Genomic DNA, 8,659 nt, shown 5'->3' on the forward strand with positions numbered 1-8,659 from the left:
ACAAACAGCTTCCCTCATTTATGGTTTACAAGCAAGAGTCCGGCAGTTCAAACATTGCTACTTTGTAACTGCAGCTGAATTTTAATATATTCGTGACAGCAATAAGGCCAGCAAGGTTTGACACGTTTTGACACAGATGAAACGTATTCGTCGTAATAACACGGTATTTCATGCTCAAGTACATTTGTTATACGCAATCAGTATGCACTGCAACAACTACAGCTAAAAGAACATTTTCAAATATGTTAGTAAGGGCCGATTTCATTGTGTATAGATACTACACACACTCCCTTGATATGCGCAGGGCGGAAGATCTGTCGCAAGTCAAATGTTAACATTAGACTGCAGTATTATTAAGATCTTCTTACGTACTTCTACTGCATTCACTCTTTCTGTTGCGTACATAAGTTATTTACTTAATTATGTACTGTCCAAGAAAATCGTAACACATACTTCCTAGGTCGCGCGGGGTAGCGGCGCGGCCAGGGGCGCCTTACCACGGTTCGCCCGGCTCTTCCTATCGGAGGTTCGAGTCCTCTCTCGGGCATGGGTGTGTGTGTGTTGTCTTTAGAGTAACTTAGTTTAAGCTATATTAAATAGTGTGTAAGCCTAGGAACCGATGACCTCAGCGGTTTGGTCCCTTAGGAACATACCACCTACCTCTTAGGCCTCTGTTTTATTAGACAACGAAATTAAATACATTATCATAGTTTCAACGAAGTCTCTTCACTCAAAATCAAAGCTCCCAACTCCTGTATCTCAACTACTTTATAAACTGTTACCGGAGCGGAGAAGCAAGTTATAAGCGACGGAGCAAAGTCACAGAATCCGCAGAGGCGCAGGGAATTCTCTCTCTCTCTCTCTCTCTCTCTCTCACACACACACACACACACACACACACACACACACACATACACAGTGTGTGTGTGTGTGTGTGTGTGTGTCTTTCTCGTAGCCTGTAAATCATCTTCCAAACAGAAGACAAGTGTCGCACTGTTACCACAAAATACGGATCGATTTCTCCATGTAACACGTTTTAGCTAAACTGCTTGAAAAGATTTCCAGAGTGATCCACATCATAGCGTTTGTGTTGCGTTTCTTTACGTGAGTCAAACTGCGTTATGAAAAAAAAACCGAGAGACCCCTCGAAATAAGCAGAAGAGAGGTACTTGCAAGGCAAAACAGAAACTAAGTGCTTATATATCTTAGACGGTACAACAAGGACAACTACTGCAAATAAGAATAATGTTTGATGTCATTAAGTTTACTTTAGTGTACTTCAGTTTCCTTATATACGCACGAGGCCATTATTTTGGTAATGCACATCATATAGAAGTGTTTGCCACTTCTTCTGTTACTGTGTACGTGGTAGGGAGAGAGACACTGGAAGTTATGACGTAACTCGTCTTCGACATCACGTCATAAGATACGAAGCGCTACCTCGGAGTAACTATAAGGCAAAAACAGAATTGACTTTCATCATGATGAATGAAACATCCATATATTCGCTTGACGTGATCTAGAGGTATTACGGGAAACCTAGATCTGCATTGTCAGACCGTATTCTGTACTCAGCTCCTCACGCAGAAGAGTACAATGTTTTACCCAGTGCTTGATTTGTGACAGTCCGCGTCGGTGGGCCGTACCGGTACTACTGACGAGAAAAAATCAGAACCGCAGATTCTGAGTTGTTGTACGATGGAACTTTAGCTGTATTTCAAGCGATGTGAAACAAATGTATTCACACTTCTAATTGCTTAGACAAACGTTAAATAATGTTTCAAGAAGTCTGCATTTCAAAAACACGTCTGGCATGTCACACTACCGGAACAAACATTTTTACAAATCAGGCACTGCCTTTAACCATTATTTCATCTCTCTCTGCTATTACTACCTGTCTCTTGCCCAAGAGTGGTTGGGGTTGGGTTATTTGGGGAAAGAGACCAGACAGCGAGGTCATCGGTCTCATCGGCTTAGGGAAGGACGGGGAAGGAAGTCGTCCGCTCCCTTTGAAAGGAACCGTCCCGGCATTAGCCTGGAGGGATTTATGGAAATCAAGGAAAACCTAAATCAGGATGGCCGGACGCGGGATTAAACCGTCGTCCTCCCGAATGCGAGTGCAGTGTCTAACCACTGCGTCACCTCGCTCGGTTTACCCAAGAGTGTTCAGTTTCACATCACAACACTTATTATTTATTTAATATGTTCCATCGTACTATGTCGCTCACTTTGCATAAACGCAAATAACCCTAGGCAATAGACGACTAACACAATTTAGCCAGTATGCTGTATGTAAACTGAGAAAATCCACAGATGTCAGAAAATTTTTAACTTATGTGATAACGAAATTCGTGTATGCATGTAATCTACACTGATTCCATAAACGCAAAAAAACCACGATATATCAACAAGTTGGTACACTCATTGTTGTTAAACTAGCAATAGAACATAACACATGACTCAGCTTAACAAAAACGTAGAGACGTAGGCAGAGGATATATGTTCGAACTTTGCTACATTCAAAAGCTATAGTATGTGTGTGTCAGATCGGTTAAGCGCAAGTGTCATCAGTACAGAGTGTGATAACTTCAAGCATCAATAAAGCACTGCTAACACAGAGTTAATGCTGTTAACTACGGTCTATAGAACTTCCGTTGGAAGTGGATAGCATTCTCCTCTCTAAGCTCTTATCGAAGCGCGTCGGCCCAGGGCAGGACTATGAGTAGCAGCACATGTTCAGAATAAACCCAAATACGTTCTGTTAGTGTTCAGGTTGGAGCACTGAACATAAGGGTAACACTGCTGTAGAATTTAAAAAAATCATTTTTTAACTGGCTTAAAATACACTCTAAATCTTTTAAAATATAAGCCAACACGTCTAATCCCTGAAAAAGAAATTGTTATATGGATTTCCGTGCTCCTCTTCTAGCACCTAGGATGACCGTTAACGGCCTCCCTGCGCCAGTGCAATACCCCCTGTAATGTCTGGGTATAGTTAGAAGCATTTCACAACAATAATACGGTAGCTTGGCGTCAGCAAGCATCAGTACGTGTACAAAAAAGACTATTCTTTCTCTTCCAGTCTTGATTTTATGTGACGCATTGACTTTTGGTTGCGTATGTGTGATCTTATAGTATACAGTTTTGTCTTTTAGGAACGAAAGAGTACTCGGACAGAAAAGGTACGAAAACAACGTATCCAACGAGGCATCGAAGCACTACCCAAAGAACAGATATGCGGTTTAGAGCAGTTAGGATGGAGTCAGTGATTCTGGTATGAAACTAAAATACAGTCACCAGCATTTTGATGTTACATACAGTTTCAGCTATAGGATTATAAATTTTCTTGCCTTTTTCTCTGTTATTTTCCAACATGTGATAACTAAAGCGTGAAATGCAGACATCACACTGCAAAACCGAAGTCCTTCAGGATTATACACTCCTGGAAATTGAAATAAGAACACCGTGAATTCATTGTCCCAGGAAGGGGAAACTTTATTGACACATTCCTGGGGTCAGATACATCTCATGATCACACTGACAGAACCACAGACACATAGACACAGGCAACAGAGCATGCACAATGTCGGCACTAGTACAGTGTATATCCACCTTTCGCAGCAATGCAGGCTGCTATTCTCCCATGGAGACGATCGTAGAGATGCTGGATGTAGTCCTGTGGAACGGCTTGCCATGCCATTTCCACCTGGCGCCTCAGTTGGACCAGCGTTCGTGCTGGACGTGCAGACCGCGTGAGACGACGCTTCATCCAGTCCCAAACATGCTCAATGGGGGACAGATCCGGAGATCTTGCTGGCCAGGGTAGTTGACTTACACCTTCTAGAGCACGTTGGGTCGCACGGGATACATGCGGACGTGCATTGTCCTGTTGGAACAGCAAGTTCCCTTGCCGGTCTTGGAATGGTAGAACGATGGGTTCGATGACGGTTTGGATGTACCGTGCACTATTCAGTGTCCTCTCGACGATCACCAGTGGTGTACGGCCAGTGTAGGAGATCGCTCCCCACACCATGATGCCGGGTGTTGGCCCTGTGTGCCTCGGTCGTATGCAGTCCTGATTGTGGCGCTCACCTGCACGGCGCCAAACACGCATACGACCATCATTGGCACCAAGGCAGAAGCGACTCTCATCGCTGAAGACGACATGTCTCCATTCGTCCCTCCATTCACGCCTGACGCGACACCACTGGAGGCGGGCTGCACGATGTTGGGGCGTGAGCGGAAGACGGCCTAACGGTGTGCGGGACCGTAGCCCAGCTTCATGGAGACGGTTGCGAATGGTCCTCGCCGATACCCCAGGAGCAACAGTGTCCCTAATTTGCTGGGAAGTGGCGGTGCGGTCCCCTATGGCACTGCGTAGGATCCTACGGTCTTGGCGTGCATCCGTGCGTCGCTGCGGTCCGGTCCCAGGTCGACGGGCACGTGCACCTTCCGCCGACCACTGGCGACAACATCGATGTACTGTGGAGACCTCACGCCCCACGTGTTGAGCAATTCGGCGGTACGTCCACCCGGCCTCCCGCATGCCCACTATACGCCCTCGCTCAAAGTCCGTCAACTGCACATACGGTTCACGTCCACGCTGTCGCGGCATGCTACCAGTGTTAAAGACTGCGATGGAGCTCCGTATGCCACGGCAAACTGGCTGACACTGACGGCGGCGGTGCACAAATGCTGCGCAGCTAGCGCCATTCGACGGCCAACACCGCGGTTCCTGGTGTGTCCGCTGTGCCGTGCGTGTGATCATTGCTTGTACAGCCCTCTCGCAGTGTCCGGAGCAAGTATGGTGGGTCTGACACACCGGTGTCAATGTGTTCTTTTTTCCATTTCCAGGAGTGTATTTCACAATAATTACTGCTTGTACAGACCGCCCAGATGTTGTTATACCAAGTAGCAAGTTTATACGGAACATATATGAAATCAACCGTCGAATCGTCCTAGCAGTGCACCTGCTTGGAGAAGGGCTAAACGGAATTGTAAAGTTCGGTGCGTTCATGGAATTATCACGCCCAATACTGCAGTTACTACGATAAAATAGTGTGTGTGTGTGTGTGTGTGTGTGTGTGTGTGTGTGTGTGTGTGTGTGTGTGTGTATTATGAATTTTAAGTAAGCCCAACGCCAAGGTTAACAGCACCCTTACACATATCAAATGAAATGGATGTACATAAAATTACAGAAATTGTTGACTGACAGTGAGATGGAAACCTGTAAAATTACCCTCAATCACTCACTCCCCCCTCTCTGGGAGGAGAAGAAGAAAATTTCGGAGGATTCATTTCGGACCCACCAGCAGCTAGGGACATAAGGATCCACACAGAGCCCCGCATGACCGAGTGAAGTTTATACAACTGAGGTGCGGCAGGTGCCATCTAACGACTGCTGCTCCTCAACAGCCATGTGTCTCAGAGCGCAGCACACCTTGAGATTGAAGGTTTTTTTTATACAGATCTATACCATCCTCGTGGTCTGGGAGGTCAAGTCAAGATTCTCATTTCCTGTGACACACAACGCTCCACAGCCGCGTGGCAAGGTAGTCGCTGAAGCATGCCCAGAATTTATCGGTGACATTAGAGTGGCCGCGCTTACCAGTCCCCAGCTCAGGAGCCCCGGAGTTGCCGAGCCCGTGCCCAGCAAACGAATACTGAGCCCTGCGGGGCATAAACTAGTGGATATGATTTCGATCGAAATGGCAACAGTAGAAAGGCCAGTCCTGGGATATCAGATTTATGATAAGAGTTTTCTAAAAGTAGAAATATGACTTTTCAAAACGGTAAGCAGTATAGCTCCAACAATTTTCAATCTTTTTATTTGAAAATTTAACATTTCAATGCGCACCAAGTAGGAGATTTTCGATTCGTCTATTTAAACAACATTTATTAGCAAATGACTGTATTTTTGGTGAAAATGAAGGTACTTTATTCGAACAATCGTCAGTTACACAAAAAACAATAATTTTAAAATTACCTATCTGGTGGCCGTGCGGTTCTAGGCGCTGCAGTCCGGAACCGCGGGACTCCTACGGTCGCAGGTTCGAATCCTGCCTCGGGCATGGTTGTGTGTGATGTCCTTAGGTTAGTTAGGTATAAGTAGTTCTAAGTTCTAGGGGACTGATGACCTAAGATGTTAAGTCCCGTAGTGCTCAGAGCCATTTGAACCTATCTGGTTCGCTAGCTACACTCATGTAGATTATGTACATTATTTTCTGCTTTGCACATTCCAATTGGCACCAGCTATAGCGCGTGCTGCACATCGCATCGAATTCAACATGCCTCGGAAGAACTGCTGCAGTGTCACCATTCTGTAATATTTTTCCGTCAATTTTTTTTAAATATGCTTAAATATACGCTCAGTAACTATCACAAGTATTATATCACTACTACTGTTTCTTCCACCCAAATCAATTGTGACGGAAACATTTTCTTAGGCCGTCACTGTAGTGTTGCTCCCCAAAAACACCTAGTGCTAAACTGATTCTTGTGGAAAGCATTCGTCTAGAAGATGATCCTAGGATGGTGTAACATAGGAATGCCATCACAAAGAGCACAAGAGAGTAGATAAGCATCAGTGATTTCAGTTGTATCAAACTGTGAGATAAAATTCGAGATCGAAAGATCCATGTATCCATACAGATGTTTCTCAACTGACATACAGATATTCCATTTAAGGCTAACGATAATGTGTAAGCGTCGGAACACAAACAAAGGCGGTCGTCCGCGTGTCGACCTACCGCACTGTCCTGCGCAGTTATTCGCAGCTAAGAGTGCATATAGAGAACGCTGGTTACCTGATAGTCAAGGTGCAGCCAGCAGTGCCTTCACTGGCAGAACGTCGCACGGGATCCGTTAGGCCTGCAGTCTCTCTCACACTACTTTCCAGAAACTATTCGGCAAAACATTTATATACGATCTTCCAACATGCTGGAATAGCTGTGGGTCAGCAATTTCGGTTGATCAGCCGGCCGGTGTGGCCGTGCGGTTCTAGGCGCTTCAGTCTGGAACCGCGTGACCGCTACGGTCGCAGGTTCGAATCCTGCCTCGGGCATGGATGTGTGTGATGTCCTTAGGTTAGTTAGGTTTAAGTAGTTCTGAGTTCTAGGGGACTAATGACCACAGATGTTAAGTCCCTTAGTGCTCGGAGCCATTTGAACCATTTCTGTTGATCGGTACAACGAAAAAGAAGATAAAGTTGCAAATTTCATTTTTTTAAATCACTCGATGGATATCTGATGGCACTGTACCTGTTAGTTGGCACATTTTTGGCATGGTTTTTGCATTTTCTGAAATACCGTATTTGACTATATTATGATGATCTGTAAATGGGTCTCGACTCGAAACGAATAATCGAGTGACTAAAAAAAGCAACTTTGGCTGGTTTTTCGTTGTATCGTAAGACATTTACTATTGTGTTACTCATAGTTTTAAGTGTCAACTTTATGGTGAACTCCCTATTATTTTGTTAACGGACATAGTTATTGTGATACTACATATTTAAGTAACGCGCTGCGAAAAATTCGGAACATTTGAAATAAAACACAAGGGTCATTATGATTTTGCCTTTTGTGAATATTAGATCGTAAATTGCGTCTTATGAAATTGAGCTAACATATTGATTTTTTCTTTAAACTTGGGGAATATCTATAAGTACCACCAGTATCGAGAAAATGTATTTTATGCAGCGGGTTTCCTTGCACTTACGTGTGCTAACGATGGAGTGAGAATGAAATATTCATTCAATCTCCTAAGAGATTTTAGACATAGACATGAGAGTATGGCAAATTAGAGAAAGCAAAGAGGTGAGTATTTTGCCATATAGTTAATACACAACACTTTTATCATACATTTAATACGCGACACTTTCTTATATATGGCGATATAGCAGTAGCTATAGAGTATTTTTTTCAACGCATTTCCGCAACTTTTTGAAGAGGCATTGAAAGCTGGTGAAAAGAGAATTGCTGGTTTAATACGACACCCTGTTTTGGTGTTACATTGGAGAAATTTTCTTACTAGTTTCTTCTCCAAAGAAGTTGCATGAAATTGCAATAAGAAGAGTGGCAAACCAGTTTAACTGCTTAATAGCATTCTGACACAAGCAGCACTGAGTCAGTGAGACGAGCGCCGGGAAACCGTGTCCATAGTCCATTTAACTAAGCCGATGAATGTCGGAAGAAACCAAAGTAGTGCTTTGGCTACACGGAGTCACACACACTAACCGGCGTCGATTAACTAGACGGCCACCGGCACAAGCAAGCGACAGTCTAAATATTAGTACTAATTTCTAAACTCAATAGTAACTTTATTATGTACAGGTCAGTACGCCGAACGAGTACAAATATTAGCTGAACTGAATCATCGGTGATGATTTGTACTGAATGACGGTATCCGGCATCACTGATAAACAGATACTACGTAGAAACTGTCGTTTATTCCTGAAGCTATGCTCACGTTCGTTTCACGTATTTTGATGTTGTATGTTGCTTTCTGTCTGCTGTGCAATATAAAAGTGTTAATAGTAGGTCTGCGTAGCTCGTCTACAGCCTACTCGAAATCTGATTGTGGAACCAAAAGTTCTCTCTGCGATCTAATCATTTTAATTCGGTTCTAAAAGTCACGCGATGAAATGCTACATTTTCAGATG

The sequence above is a fragment of the Schistocerca piceifrons genome, chromosome X, assembly GCF_021461385.2.
Source record: "Schistocerca piceifrons isolate TAMUIC-IGC-003096 chromosome X, iqSchPice1.1, whole genome shotgun sequence".
NCBI classification, from domain to species: domain Eukaryota; kingdom Metazoa; phylum Arthropoda; class Insecta; order Orthoptera; family Acrididae; genus Schistocerca; species Schistocerca piceifrons.